This window comes from Mauremys mutica, chromosome 22 (assembly GCF_020497125.1).
Source record: "Mauremys mutica isolate MM-2020 ecotype Southern chromosome 22, ASM2049712v1, whole genome shotgun sequence".
Classification (NCBI taxonomy): Eukaryota; Metazoa; Chordata; order Testudines; family Geoemydidae; genus Mauremys; species Mauremys mutica.
In genome coordinates this window covers 352540-364748 of record NC_059093.1, presented here as the reverse complement: position 1 = coordinate 364748, position 12209 = coordinate 352540, and the positions used below count along the sequence as shown (strand labels likewise).

Here is a 12209-nt window from a genome sequence, read left to right as displayed (position 1 = left end):
GCTTGGGCATCCTTCTAAAGAGACATGAATAATCCTCATGTTTCTGATTGGGTAAGAGGCTCTGGTATTAAGGCTGTTCAGGAAATTCTTGTCTCTTCTCCAAAGTGACTATTTTGCATGCCGTTACAATGGGTCCCTTCTAGTTGCAGTTCTATATTAGTAATGGGAGACGGGTTGCGAGCGGAGCCATGGGATATGGGAGAAGTGAAATGAAAAGACAACAACACATTGCAGGCGGTGATGCTAATTTTTTGAGTTTTTCCCCTTGGTACTAAACCAAGGACAAAGGGAAAAGATGTCAAGCGTCAGTCTACTGCCATGACATGGTGGAAAGTGAGTGAGAGCAGCGAGACTGCGATCATTGTTGATCCCAGACAAGCGCCATCCATCTGGGAGCTGAGTAGAGGCCACTGTCAGTGACATAAGTGTCTGGTGTGCGGAGGGCTCTGCTCACACCCCGCCTGAGTTGAAGTTGGGAAGACCGGTAATGTAGGGCTGGGTGTGTAGGAAAAGGTTCCCCACTAGCTGTGGGTTACAAGGGAGAAAAGGTCCCATTTTCAGGGGCTGCTCAGTCCTCTGGCCAGTACCGGTGTGTCCTCTGCAGCGGAAGGTTGGATCCAGGAGGATGACTCCAGGTGATGAGTTGCTTGATTTCTTCCCATGTTTCTCTCTCGCTCTCTACTCTAGTGTGTTGGCCAACACGTGCTCTCTCTTCGCCCCCCTTCTTGTGCCGTCTCCTTTTATAGAACATTGGCACATGTGTATTGCATGTCTCGTGAGCCATGGAGTAGTAGGAGGGGACGAAAATCATGGAGGGCTGTCAGTGCGAGTGGAGCGGTGACTGTCAGTGTTAGCTTGGTCTCATCGTGGGGGGCCGATGAAGGTAGGATGGAAGAGGGAGGCAGGGATGAGGGCAAGAGCTCTGTGTAATGATGGCTCATGCTTGGCTTTTCTAGCTGTTCTTACAGAAGAATTGTTGTTCTGGAGCCGTAGCTGGAGGATAAACTGGATCTGAGCAGCTTGGACATCGTTCTAAGCAGACATGAACAGTGCTCACTTTCTGCCTCCTGCATAACTACACTTCATGACTTCTAGCGTCAAGCTGAAGCCTAAGGTAAATGCATGGTAGAGGCTGAGTACAGGCAGCTGCTTCCCTTTAGGTGGGTTTGGTTTCTCATAAAAGTTTTCCTCCTTGTTCTGGGTGTGGGAGGAGAATTTCGCTATTGTGGGAGTAGCTGTGGGATTACAATGAGGGGAAGAGACAATAGTCTCCTTTAGTGTGACTCTATTGCAGGAGTCCCCAATGCGGTGCCTGTGGGTGCCATGGTGCCTGCTGAGACAGCTATGTGCACCTGCCTACTAATTGCCAAACAAGCAGCTGCCGAAATACCACCCAGAACCAGCGTCATCAAGAAGCGTTGCTGCCGAAATGTTGCTGATTTTCGGCGGTGGTGCCTCTCAATAACATTGGTTCTTGGCAGCTGCTTGTTTGGTGACCACGCTCCTCGGTGGCTAGTTGTCCGGTGGCCACCACACTAAAAGGTTGGGGACCCCTGCTCTATTGCGTGCAGGTGCAATAGACTGACCAAGCACTGCCATTCTTATGTTCATATGTTATGCAGACCAAGGGTCCATCTACCCCAGTATGCTGTCTTCTGACTGGCTAATGCCAGGTGCTTCAGAGGGAAGGAACAGAACAGGGAATCGAGAAGTGATCCATCCTGTGTCGCCCATTCCCAGCTTCTGGCAAACAGAGGATAAGGGCACCATCCCTGCCCATCCTCACCAATAGCCATTGATGCACGTGTCCTCCATGAATTTACCTAGTTCTTTTTTGAACCCTGTTATAGTCTTGGCTTTCACAGCATTCTCTGGCAAGGATCTCCACATGTCGAGTGTCGGTTGTGTGCTTTTCAATTGTATCTATAAAGGTGTAATGGGAGATGAGAGAAGAACCACCTTACACAACACTGCAGATTCCGATGATAACTTTTGTTTTTCCCTCTTGTGTTGTGCTTAGTACCACAGAGAGAGAAGTCAAGGTCCCCGTTGTGAGATGGAAAGCACACAAGAGCCGTGAGACAGCGAGCGTTGTTGATGCCAGGCTATGGCGATGCCGTCGAGCTGGGAGCGGAGCAGCCATCTCCACCAGTGACATAAGTGTCTAGTTTGCTGAAGACTCTGATAACGGCCCACCTGCCTCTAGGGTTGGACTGGTCATTAGTTGTGGCTCAGTTTGTAAGAAAAGATTCCTGACTAGCTGTGGTTACGAGGGAGACAAGGTCCCCATTTTCAGGGGCTGGTCATTTCTCTGTCCACAAGCAGTGTGTCCTATGCAGCAGAGGGTTGGACCCAGGGGGATGACTCCAGCTAGTGAGTTTCTTGACTTCCTCCCACGTTTTTCTGTCTCTCTCCTCTAATGTGTTGGCCAACACACACTCTGTCTGTCACTCTCTGTCCTTGCCTTTTCCTTGTGCTGTCTCCTTTCTTAGGACATGGGCAGGTGTGGTAGGTGTGCATCCCCACAGGCTTGGTCTCGGGAGCTATGAACAAGTAGGAAGGGACCGAAATCATGCAGGGTAGTGGGCACTAGATTGCAATGGTGAATGTGGGTGTTGACTGAATCTCTGCTCTAGTGGAGCTGAAGCGGATGGGATGGGAGAGGGAGGCAGGGATGAGGGCAAGATTTCATGCACCAATTTAATTTTGTGTAGTGATGGCTTTTGCTTGGGTTACTTGCTGCATTTGCAGAGGAATCATCCAGGAGCAGCAGCCAGAGGAGAAATTGGCAGACATGGACGTGAGCAGCCTGGACATCCTTCTAAGCAGAGATTAACAGACCTCAACTTTCTACCTTCCACATAATAGGGTGTGAGTAAGCGGTCAGTGCTTGGAATTACTCCTCTGTTGTCACTCCAGTTTTGTTCTTCGTTGGGTATGTGGCTCTGTGGGATTCAGACAAGGGAAAGACACAAGTCTCCTGGTCAGAGTGGCTGTTTTGAGTGTAGTTGCAACAGGCTTCTTTCTAGTTGTGGTCCTGAAGGTGTAACGGAAGAAGGGTTATGGGTGGAGGTCTGGGGTGCGGAAAATGAGAGAAGAACCTATGTAACGTTGCTGACTGAGATGCTAACCTGTTTGTTTCCCCCCCCCTTTGTGCTGGGTTAGTGCCAATATAAAAGAAGTGGAGGGTCAGCGTCCGCTCCCCTCATGCGATGCAAAGCGAGTGAGAGCGATGAGATAGCAAGCATTACTGATGCCAGGTAAGAGCTGTCCAGCTGGGAGTGGAGCAGCCACCACTCTCAATGAGGTAAGTGTCTGTTTTGGTGATTGCTCTGCTCACTGCCCACTTCGCTCAACATAGGCACGTCCCATTAGCTAGGTCTGTGTTTGTAAGAAAATGTTCCTGACTAGCTATGGTTCTGAGGGAGACAAGGTCCCCATTTTCAGGGGCTGCTCACTTCTTTGTTCACAAGCGCTGTGTCCTCTGCAGAAATCGTTAGATCCAGAAAGTTGATTCCAGGTGGTGAGTTGCTTGCCTTCCTCCTGTGTTTTTCTCTCTGTCTCTCTCCTCTGGTACGTTGGCCAACACACACCCTCTTCTGTCTCTCTGTCCTTGCCTTTCTTTGTGCTGTCTTCCTTCATAGGACACGGGCAAGGTGCTAGGTGTGCATCCCCACAGGCTAGGTCTTGGGAGCCATGGAGAAGCAGAAGCAGAGAAAAATCATGTGGGGCAGTGGGTGCTACAGTGGAGCAGTGACTGTTGGTGTTGACTCGGTCACGGTTCATCGAGTGGGCCTGATGTAGACGGGACGGGAGAGGGAGGCAGGGATGAGGGCAAGATTACTTGGACCAATTGAATTTTGTGTAGTGATGGCTTTTGCTTGGCTTTTTTCCTGTGCTTGCATTGGAATCGTCAAGGAGACGGTGGCAGACATGGAGCTGAGGAGCCTGGACATCCTTCTAAGCAGACATGAACAGTCCTCACCTTTCTGCCTCTCGCATAACTGGCTGTGAGTAAGCGGTCAGTGCTTGAAATTTCTCATCTGTACTCACTGTAATTTTCTTCACAGGTCTTGTGCTTCCTTGTTGGGTATGGGGCTCTGTGGGAGTAACATTGAGGAGGGGCCAGAGTCTGCTGTGCAGAGTGACAGTCAGATGCTGTTGCAAGGGCTGCTTTCTGGCTGAAATGCTAAAGGTGTGATGGGAAGAGTGTTGAGGGCGCAGCCCCGCCATGTGGGAGAGGTGAAGGAAGAGCCTGGAAGACATTGTCGAGTAAGGTGGTAACTGATGTGTTTTCCTCCCTTGTGCTGGGTTTAGTACTAAGGGAAAATAAGTCACGTGCCAGAATCTACTGCCCTCATGCTATGGAAAGCAATGAGACTGCGAGTATTGTCGATGCCACGCAAAAGCCGTCCAACTGGGAGCGGAACAACTGCTACTCTGAGATAAGTGTCTGTTTTGGTGATTGCTCTGCTCACGGGCCTCCCTGCTCCTGGTAGGGACGCCACATTAGCTGGGGCTGGGTTTGTAAGAAAATGTTTTTGACTAGCTGTAGTTACGAAGGACACAAAGTCCCCATTTTCAAGGGCTGCTCAGTTCTCTGGCCATGAGCGGCGAGTCCTCTGCAGCAGAAGGTTGGATCCAGGAGGATGACTGCAGGTGGTGAGTTGTTTGCCTTCCACCTGTGTTTTTCACTCTGTCTCTCTCTGTTCTCTAGTATGTTGGCCAACACACGCCCTCTCTCTGTCTGTCTGTATGTCTCACCTTTCTTTGTGCCATCTCCCTTCAAAGGACATGGGTGGGGTGCTCAGTGTGCATCCCCACAGGCTAGGTCTTGGGCGCCATGGAGAAGGAAGAGCAGAGAAAAATCATGAGAGGCAGTGGGGCTGAAGTGGAGCGGTGACTGTTTACTCATCTCTGTTCATTGAGTTGGACTCAGGTGGATGGCATGGGAGAGGAAGGAAGGGATGAGGGTAAGATTTCATGCACGAATAGAACTTGTTGTCCTGATGGCTCATGGGTGGGTTTTGCATGTGCACTTTGAGAGGAAGTGTCCAGGAACCCCAGGCTGAGCAGAAACTGGCAGAAGTGGACCTGATCAGCCTGAGCATCCTTCTAAGCAGACATGAACAGTCCTTTCCTTTTTGCCTCCCGCTTAACTTGCTGTGGGTAAGTGATCAATGCTTTGAATTCCACATCTGTACTCGCTGTAGTTTTCTTTGCAGGCTAGAAGCCCAACAATCTGCAAGCCAAAAACTGTCCAACAGGGGAAACAGAAAGCAATTAAGCCAAAAACAAGCCCAATTTCTGCAGTTCCTTTGCAGGTTAGTCACTCTGTCATGTCTGACCAAATTCTGCTGTGCAATTTCAGGTGTCGTTGCAAGAGCTGCTTTCTACTTGTAGTCCTAAAGGTGTGATGGGATGGGGGTTCAGGGCAGAGAACCACTGTGTGGGAGAGGCAGAAAGAGGAGCCTCCCCAACATTGCCAATGGAGATGGTAACTTGTTTGTTTTTCCCCCTTCGGCTGGATTTAGTACCAGGGGAAAAGAAATCTCGCATCAGAGTCTACTGCCCTCATTAGCACAAGCTCCAGCATTTCTCTCTGCAGGTCCCTGTCTGATCCTTGGGGTCAGCCGAGATGGTGGCCTCACACAAGGCTAATCTGAGGTGATCCCTTAAAGCCAGGACTGTCCGAGCAGGGGTCAGGTTGCCTAGACTGCTATGACTAGTGTGACTGTACTGGGGGGTTGGTGGCTGCATCAAAGCCTGGGCAGGAAGAGGTGCATGAAAGGGAGTTCACCTTGTCCTGATTAACCAGCTGTGTCCCCTCCTTCCCCCCACCAGGCCCCCAGCGAGTATGAGACCAGCCCCGAGCAAGTCTTCTACATCGCCCACCTCACCCGCAGGCAGCAGGATGTGTTGTGGGTGGTGGCCGTAACTTCGGCAGGACGCAGCAACATCAGTGCAAAGGTCACTGGGAAAGGTGCGGCAGGGCCGATGGGGTGGGGTGGGCAGATGGGATGGGGCAATGGGGCTGAGTGGAGGGGAGCTGGGTGTCTCTCTGGGTAACAGAGTCCTGGGAGAGATGGAAGGGTCGGGTCGTCTGGCATTTAGATTTGGCTCAATATAGAGGCTGGGGGGCCCACTACGCACTCTGCATCCAGGCTCGGGTTTGACATGTGCCCTGGTGCTGGCTCCGGGTTGGCCCCTCGTCTCCAGGAGTAGCCATAGCCGGCATCTTGTGATGCGCCGGCTACTCCATCTGCCCATGGGCTTGGAGCAGGTTCTGCGGCATCGACAAAGGTGGTGAATCTCAGCCCCGGGTGCAGCAGGGTGGGGTCTGCACTGGAGGGATAGGCAGGCTGTGTGCGCCTGGCTCGTCCGGCCAGACTGATGATCTGGGCTGGGAAGAAAGGAACATCTCCTTCGGCGGCACCGTCACCATTCCGTGGATGAAGGACGTGAGGCTGCCATGCAGTGCAGTTGGGGAGCCGTCCCCTGTCATGAAATGGACCAAGGACAGGTAACTAAAACCTCCCTTTTCCCCACTGCGCAGCCCCTTGGGAGGAGCCCTGATCATGTGAATGGGATTCTTCCATCCTAAGTGCAGGACTCTGCACTTGTCCTTGTTGAATCTCATCAGGTTTCTTTTGGCCCAGACCTCTAATTTGTCTAGGTCCCTCTGTATCCTATCCCTACCCTCCAGTGTATCTACCGCTCCTCCCAGTTTAATGTAATCTGCAAACTTGCTGAGAGTGCAGTCCATGCCATCCTCCAGATCATTAATGAAGATATTGAACAAAACCAGCCCCAGGACCGACTGTTGGCAGCCGATATCAAGCGGAGTGCCCCAACTAGACATGGAGCCATTGATCAGTACCCATTGAGTCTGATGATCTAGACAGCTTTCTATCCGCCTTATAGTCCATTCATCCAGGCCATACTTTAACCTATTGGCCTTCTATGAGGAGATAACTGGGTCTGTGGATGAGGGGAAAGCAGTGGATGTGTTGTTCCTTGACTTTAGCAAAGCTTTTGATACGGTCTCCCACAGTATTCTTGCCAGCAAGTTAGTCAGGGATGACTTGCCCTTGGTGAATCCATGCTGACTGTTCCTGATCACTTTCCTCTCCTCTAAGTGCCTCAGAATTGATTCCTTGAGGACCCGCTCCATGATTTTTCTAGGGGCTGAGCTGAGGCTGACTGGCCTGTAGTTCCCTGGATCCTCCTCCTTCTCTTTTTTAAAGATGGGCACTACATTAGCCTTTTTCCAGTCATCCGGGACCTCCCCCGTTCGCCATGAGTTTTCAAAGATAATGGCCAATGGCTCTGCAATCACATCCGCCAACTCCTTTAGCACCCTTGGATGCAGCGCATCCGGCCCCATGGACTTCTGTTCGTCCATTTTTTCTAAATATAGACCCAAACCACTTCTTTCTCCACAGAGGGCTGGTCACCTCCTCCCCATGCTGTGCTGCCCAGTGCAGCAGTCTGAGAGCTGACCTTATTCGTGAAGACAGAGGCAAAAAAAGCATCGAGTAAATTAGCTTCTTCCACATCTTCTGTCACTAGGTTGCCTCCATCATTCAATAAGGGGCCCACGTTTTCCTTTACTTTCTTGTTGTTGCTAACGTACCTGAAGAAACCCGTCTTGTTACTCTTAACATCTCTGGTATGGGGAGGGCATTTGAGGAAAGGCCTCAGATAGTTTGGAGGATCCTTTGTGCCCTCTTAAGGAGTTGTCAGGTGCTATGGAGTCTTCCTGAAGTGCGGTAACTTTTCGTGGAGAGCCAGGAAGATGACGACAGGTCCTTCTGTAGTTTGTCTTTCTTCTTGTGTGTGTCTCTGCTGTCATATGTTGGCCAATATGCGCTCTCTCTCTTCTTGTACTGCAGGGGTTGGCAACTTATGGCATGTGTGCTGAAGTCGGCACACAAGCTGATTTTCAGTAGCACTCTCGCTGCCTGGCTCCTGGCCACCGGTCGGGGGACGCTCTGCGTTTTTACTTTTACATACAACAATAGTTAATTTAATTTTAAATGAAGCTTGTTATATATTATACCTTCTAAAAACACTAACTCTTAAGGTTTTTTTAATGTTTAACGTGTATTACTAGCATGCAAAACCTTAACTTAGAGTGAATAAATGAAGACTCGGCACACCACTTCTGAAAGGTTGCTGACCCCTGTTGTACTGTCTCCTTGCATAGAACATGGGTGCATGCTCACAGGCTTGGATTGGAGAGTCTGCATCGGACTGGGGAACTGGGAGAAGCATGATGGGTACTCGATCCTCCATTGGTGGTGTGGGGGGTGACTGTGGGAGTTGACTGTCACTGTTCATCAGGTAGGGCTGATGTATCCTCCATGAATTTACCTAGTTCTTTTTTGAATCCCATTCTAATCTTGGCCTTCACAACATTCTCTGTGAAGGAGTTCCACGGGTTGAGCGCACATTGTGTACTTTTTAATTGTATCTATAAAGGTGTAATGGGAGATGACAGAAGAAGAACCTACACAACATTAAAATTCCAATGATAACTTTTACTTTTCCCTCTTGTGTTGTGCTTAGTACCACAGACAAAGAAGTCAAGGGTAAGAGCCCATCCCGGTTGTAGATGGAAGGCGCGCAAAAGCCGTGAGACAGCGAGCGTTGTTGATGCCAGGCTATGCAGCTGCCATCGAGCTGGGAGCAGAGCAGCTGTCACCATCAGTGAGATAAGTGTCTGGTTAGGTGAGAGCTCTGCTCACTGCCCACTTGGCTCCAGGTACAAAGGCCCTGTTAGCTGGGGCTGGGTTTATAACAAAATGTTCCTGACTAGCTGTGGTTATGAGGGAGACAAGGTCCCCATTTTCAGGGGCTGCTCATTTCTCTGTTCACAAGTGGTGTGTACTCTGCAGAAAAGGTTGGATCCAGGAGGATGATTCCAGGTGGTGAGTTGCTTGCTTTCCTCCCGTGTTTCCATCTCTCTCTCTCTCTCTCTCTCTTCTCTTGTGTGTTTGCCAACACTCTCTCTGTCAATCTGTCCTTGCCTCTTTTTGTGCTGTCTCCCTTCAGCACGCACAGGCAGGCGTGCTAGGTGTGTATCCACACAGGCTCCGTCTCGGGAGCCATGGAGAAGTAGGAGGGGACGAAAATCATGCGGGGTAGTGGACGTGAGAGTGGAGTGGATACTGTTGACTGTCACTGGTCATTGACTGAGGCTGATGTAGATGGGATGGGAGAGGGAGGCAGAGGTGACCGGAGATTTCACGCACCTTCATAGCTGTGTGTAATGCTGGCTCATGCATGGCTTTTGCAGCTGCGCTGGCAGAGGAATTGTCCAGGACTTCTACCCAGAGGAGAGGCTGATCAACCTGAACATCCTTTTAAGCAGACATGAGCAATCCTTAGCTTTCTGCCTCCTGCATAACTGGGTTTGAGTAAGAAGTCAGTGCTTTCAATTCCATATCTGTACTCGCTGTATTATTCTTCACAGGCTGTGTTCTTCCTCGCTGGGTGTGGGGCTCTGAGATTGTCTTAGGAGGAGCCAGAGTCTGCTGTGCAGAGGGATTATTTCTTGTGCCGTTACAAGGGGTGCATTTTAGTTGCAATACTAAAGGTGTAATGGAGGGGGAGGCGGAGCCCTGACGTGTTGAAGAGGTGAAAAGAATAACCTATGCGACGTTGTCCACTGGGATGATAACTTGTTTGTTTTTCCTCCTTGTGCTGCATTTAGTACCAAGGGAAGAGAAGTTACGTATTAGAGTCTACTGTCCTCATGCAATGGAAAGTGAGCGAGAGCGATGAGACCGTAAGCATTGTTGATGCAAGGCAGGAGCCGTCCAGCTGGCAGTGGAGCAGTCGCTATTATCAGTGAGACAAGTGTCTGTTGTGGTGAGGGCACTGCTCACAGCCCTCCTGGCTCCTGGTAGGGACACCCCAATAGTTGCAGCTGGCTTTCTAAGAAAATGTTCCTGACCAGCTGTGGTTACGAGACAAGGTCCCCATTTTCAGGGGCTGGTCATTTCTGTGGCCAGGAGCGGTGTGTCCTCCGCATCATAAAGTTGCATCTAGGAGAATGACTCCAGGTGGCGAGTTGCTTGCCTTCCTCCCATGTTTTTCTCTCTCTCTCCCTCCCAACCTCTCTATTCTAGTGTGTTGGCCAACTCTGTCTCTCCTCTCCTCTCCTTGTGCTGTCTCCCTTCATAGGACACGGGCAGGAGTGCTAGGTGTGCATCCCCACAGGCTAGGTCTTGGGAGCCATGGAGCAGTAGGAGGGGATGAAAATCATGCAGGGTAGTGGATATTAGAGTGGAGCGGTGACTGTCAGTGCTAACTCCATCTCTGTTCATTGAGTGGGGCTGATGTAGATGGGGTGGGAGAAGGAGGCAGGATTGAGGGCAAGATTTCAAGGACCATTAGAGCTGTGTAGTGATGACTTTTGCAACTTCCCTTGCAGAGGAATTGTCTAGGAGCCCCAGCCAGAGGAGAAACTGGCAGAGGGGGATCTGAGCAGCTTGGACACCGTTCTAAGCAGACATGAATAGTCCTCAGCTTTCTGAATTCTGCATGTGAGTAAGCAGTCAGTGCTTTCAATTCCTTATCTGTACTCACTGTAGTTTTCTTCACAGGCCTTGTGCTTCCTCGCTGGGTACAGGACACTGTGGTATTAAGGCTGGGGAAGGGACAGGAGTCTTCTGAGCAAAGTGACTATTTTGGATGCAGTTACAATGGGTCCCTTCTAGTTGCAGCTGTAAAGTAGTAATAGGAGATGGTTTGATGGCGGAGCCGTGGAATACGGGAGATGTGAAATGAAGAGACTATGCGACATTGCAGATGGAGATGCTAATTTTATTTGTTTTTCTCTCCTCTGCTGGGTTTAGTACCAAGGAAAATGAAGTCACACGTCGGAGTCCACTGTCCTCATGCGATGGAAAGTTAGTGAGAGCAGCGAGCCTGTGAGCATTGTTCATGCCAGGCAAGAGCTGTTCAGCTGGGAGCTGAGCAGACACCACTGTCAGTGAGATAAGTGTCTGTTTTGCTGAGGGTTCTGCTCACGGCCCCTCTGACTCCAGGTAGGGAGACCCTGTCAGCTGTGGCTGAATTTGTAAGAAAAGGTTCCTGACTACCTGTGATTATAAGGGAGACAAGGTCCCCATTTTCAGGGGCTGCTCATTTCTGTGGCCAGGAGCAGAGGATGACTCCAGGTGGTGAGTTGCTTGCCTTCCTTCTGTGCTTCTCTCTCTTCTATACTGTGTTGGCCAGCACACTCTCTCTCTCTGTCCTTCTCTTTCCTTGTGCTGTCTAACTTTGTAGGACACAGGCAGGCGAGTTCGGTGTGTATCCCCACAAGCTACGTCTCGGGAGCCAGGAAGAAGTAGGAGGGGATGAAAATCCTGCAAGGCAGTGGGCACGAGAGTTTAGAGTCACTCTGTGTTGACTGAGTCTCTGTTCATTGAGTTGGGCAGATGTAGATGGGTTGGGAGAGGGAGGCAGGGATGGGGACATTAATAGAGATCTGTGTAGTGATAGTTCTTGCTTGGCTTCATTAGTGTGCAGAGGAATTGTCCAGGAGCCCTAGCCAGAGGAGAAGGTGGCAGAAGTGGACCTGAGCAGCCTGGACATCCTTGTAAGGAGACTTTAACAGTTCTCAGCATTCTGCCTCTCACCAAACTGGCTGAGAGTAAGCTGTCAGTGCTTAGAATTCCTCATCTGTACTCGATGTAGTTCTCTTCACAGGCCGTGTGCTTCCTCGTTGGGTAAGGGGCTCTGTGGGATTAGGGCTGGAACTCCTCACCAGAAAATGTTGTGAAGGCCAAGACAAAAATGGGGTTAAAAAAAGAACTAGGCAAATCCATGGAGGGTCGGTCCATCAATGTCTGTTAGTCAGGATGAGCAGGGATAGTGTCTCTAGCCCCTTCTGCTTTCCAGGCAGCTTAGCGTCTCCCCCAGTCCTATGTGCCAGGGGAGTCTCTCTGCTCTGCTTGGGCAGGGTTTCTTTCCTCTGGTCCTCTAGAGAATAGTAAAACTCCTCCAAAATCTACTCAGCTCTACTTTCCTCACCCCTGCTTCAGTCAGAAAGGGAATTGTATTAGGTCTTTGTTGGGGCCTTAATTGGGTCTAGGTTCTCCAATTACACTGTAGTAACGTTTACCTAGTCCACAGGGAATATAGCCTTGATAATCATAGGGCTTTTATACCTCCCATCTACAACCCTCCTGCTGCTC

At 50.3% G+C, this 12209-nt stretch overlaps 1 long non-coding RNA gene across 3 annotated transcripts; it reads left to right on the top strand.

Moving 5' to 3' along the window:
- Positions 1-2484: 2484 nt before the first annotated feature.
- Positions 2485-11926, top strand: LOC123354940. Of its 3 annotated transcripts, XR_006574972.1 has the most exons (6): positions 2485-2869; positions 3166-4021; positions 4318-5324; positions 5845-5983; positions 8572-9876; positions 11535-11926. It is a non-coding gene; the product is annotated as an uncharacterized LOC123354940 (long non-coding RNA). The 3 variants fall into 3 exon arrangements; XR_006574973.1 differs by lacking the exon at positions 11535-11926 and having other exon boundaries at positions 3166-4010; positions 8572-10189; XR_006574971.1 differs by lacking the exon at positions 11535-11926 and having other exon boundaries at positions 8572-10189.
- Positions 11927-12209: the final 283 nt, after the last annotated feature.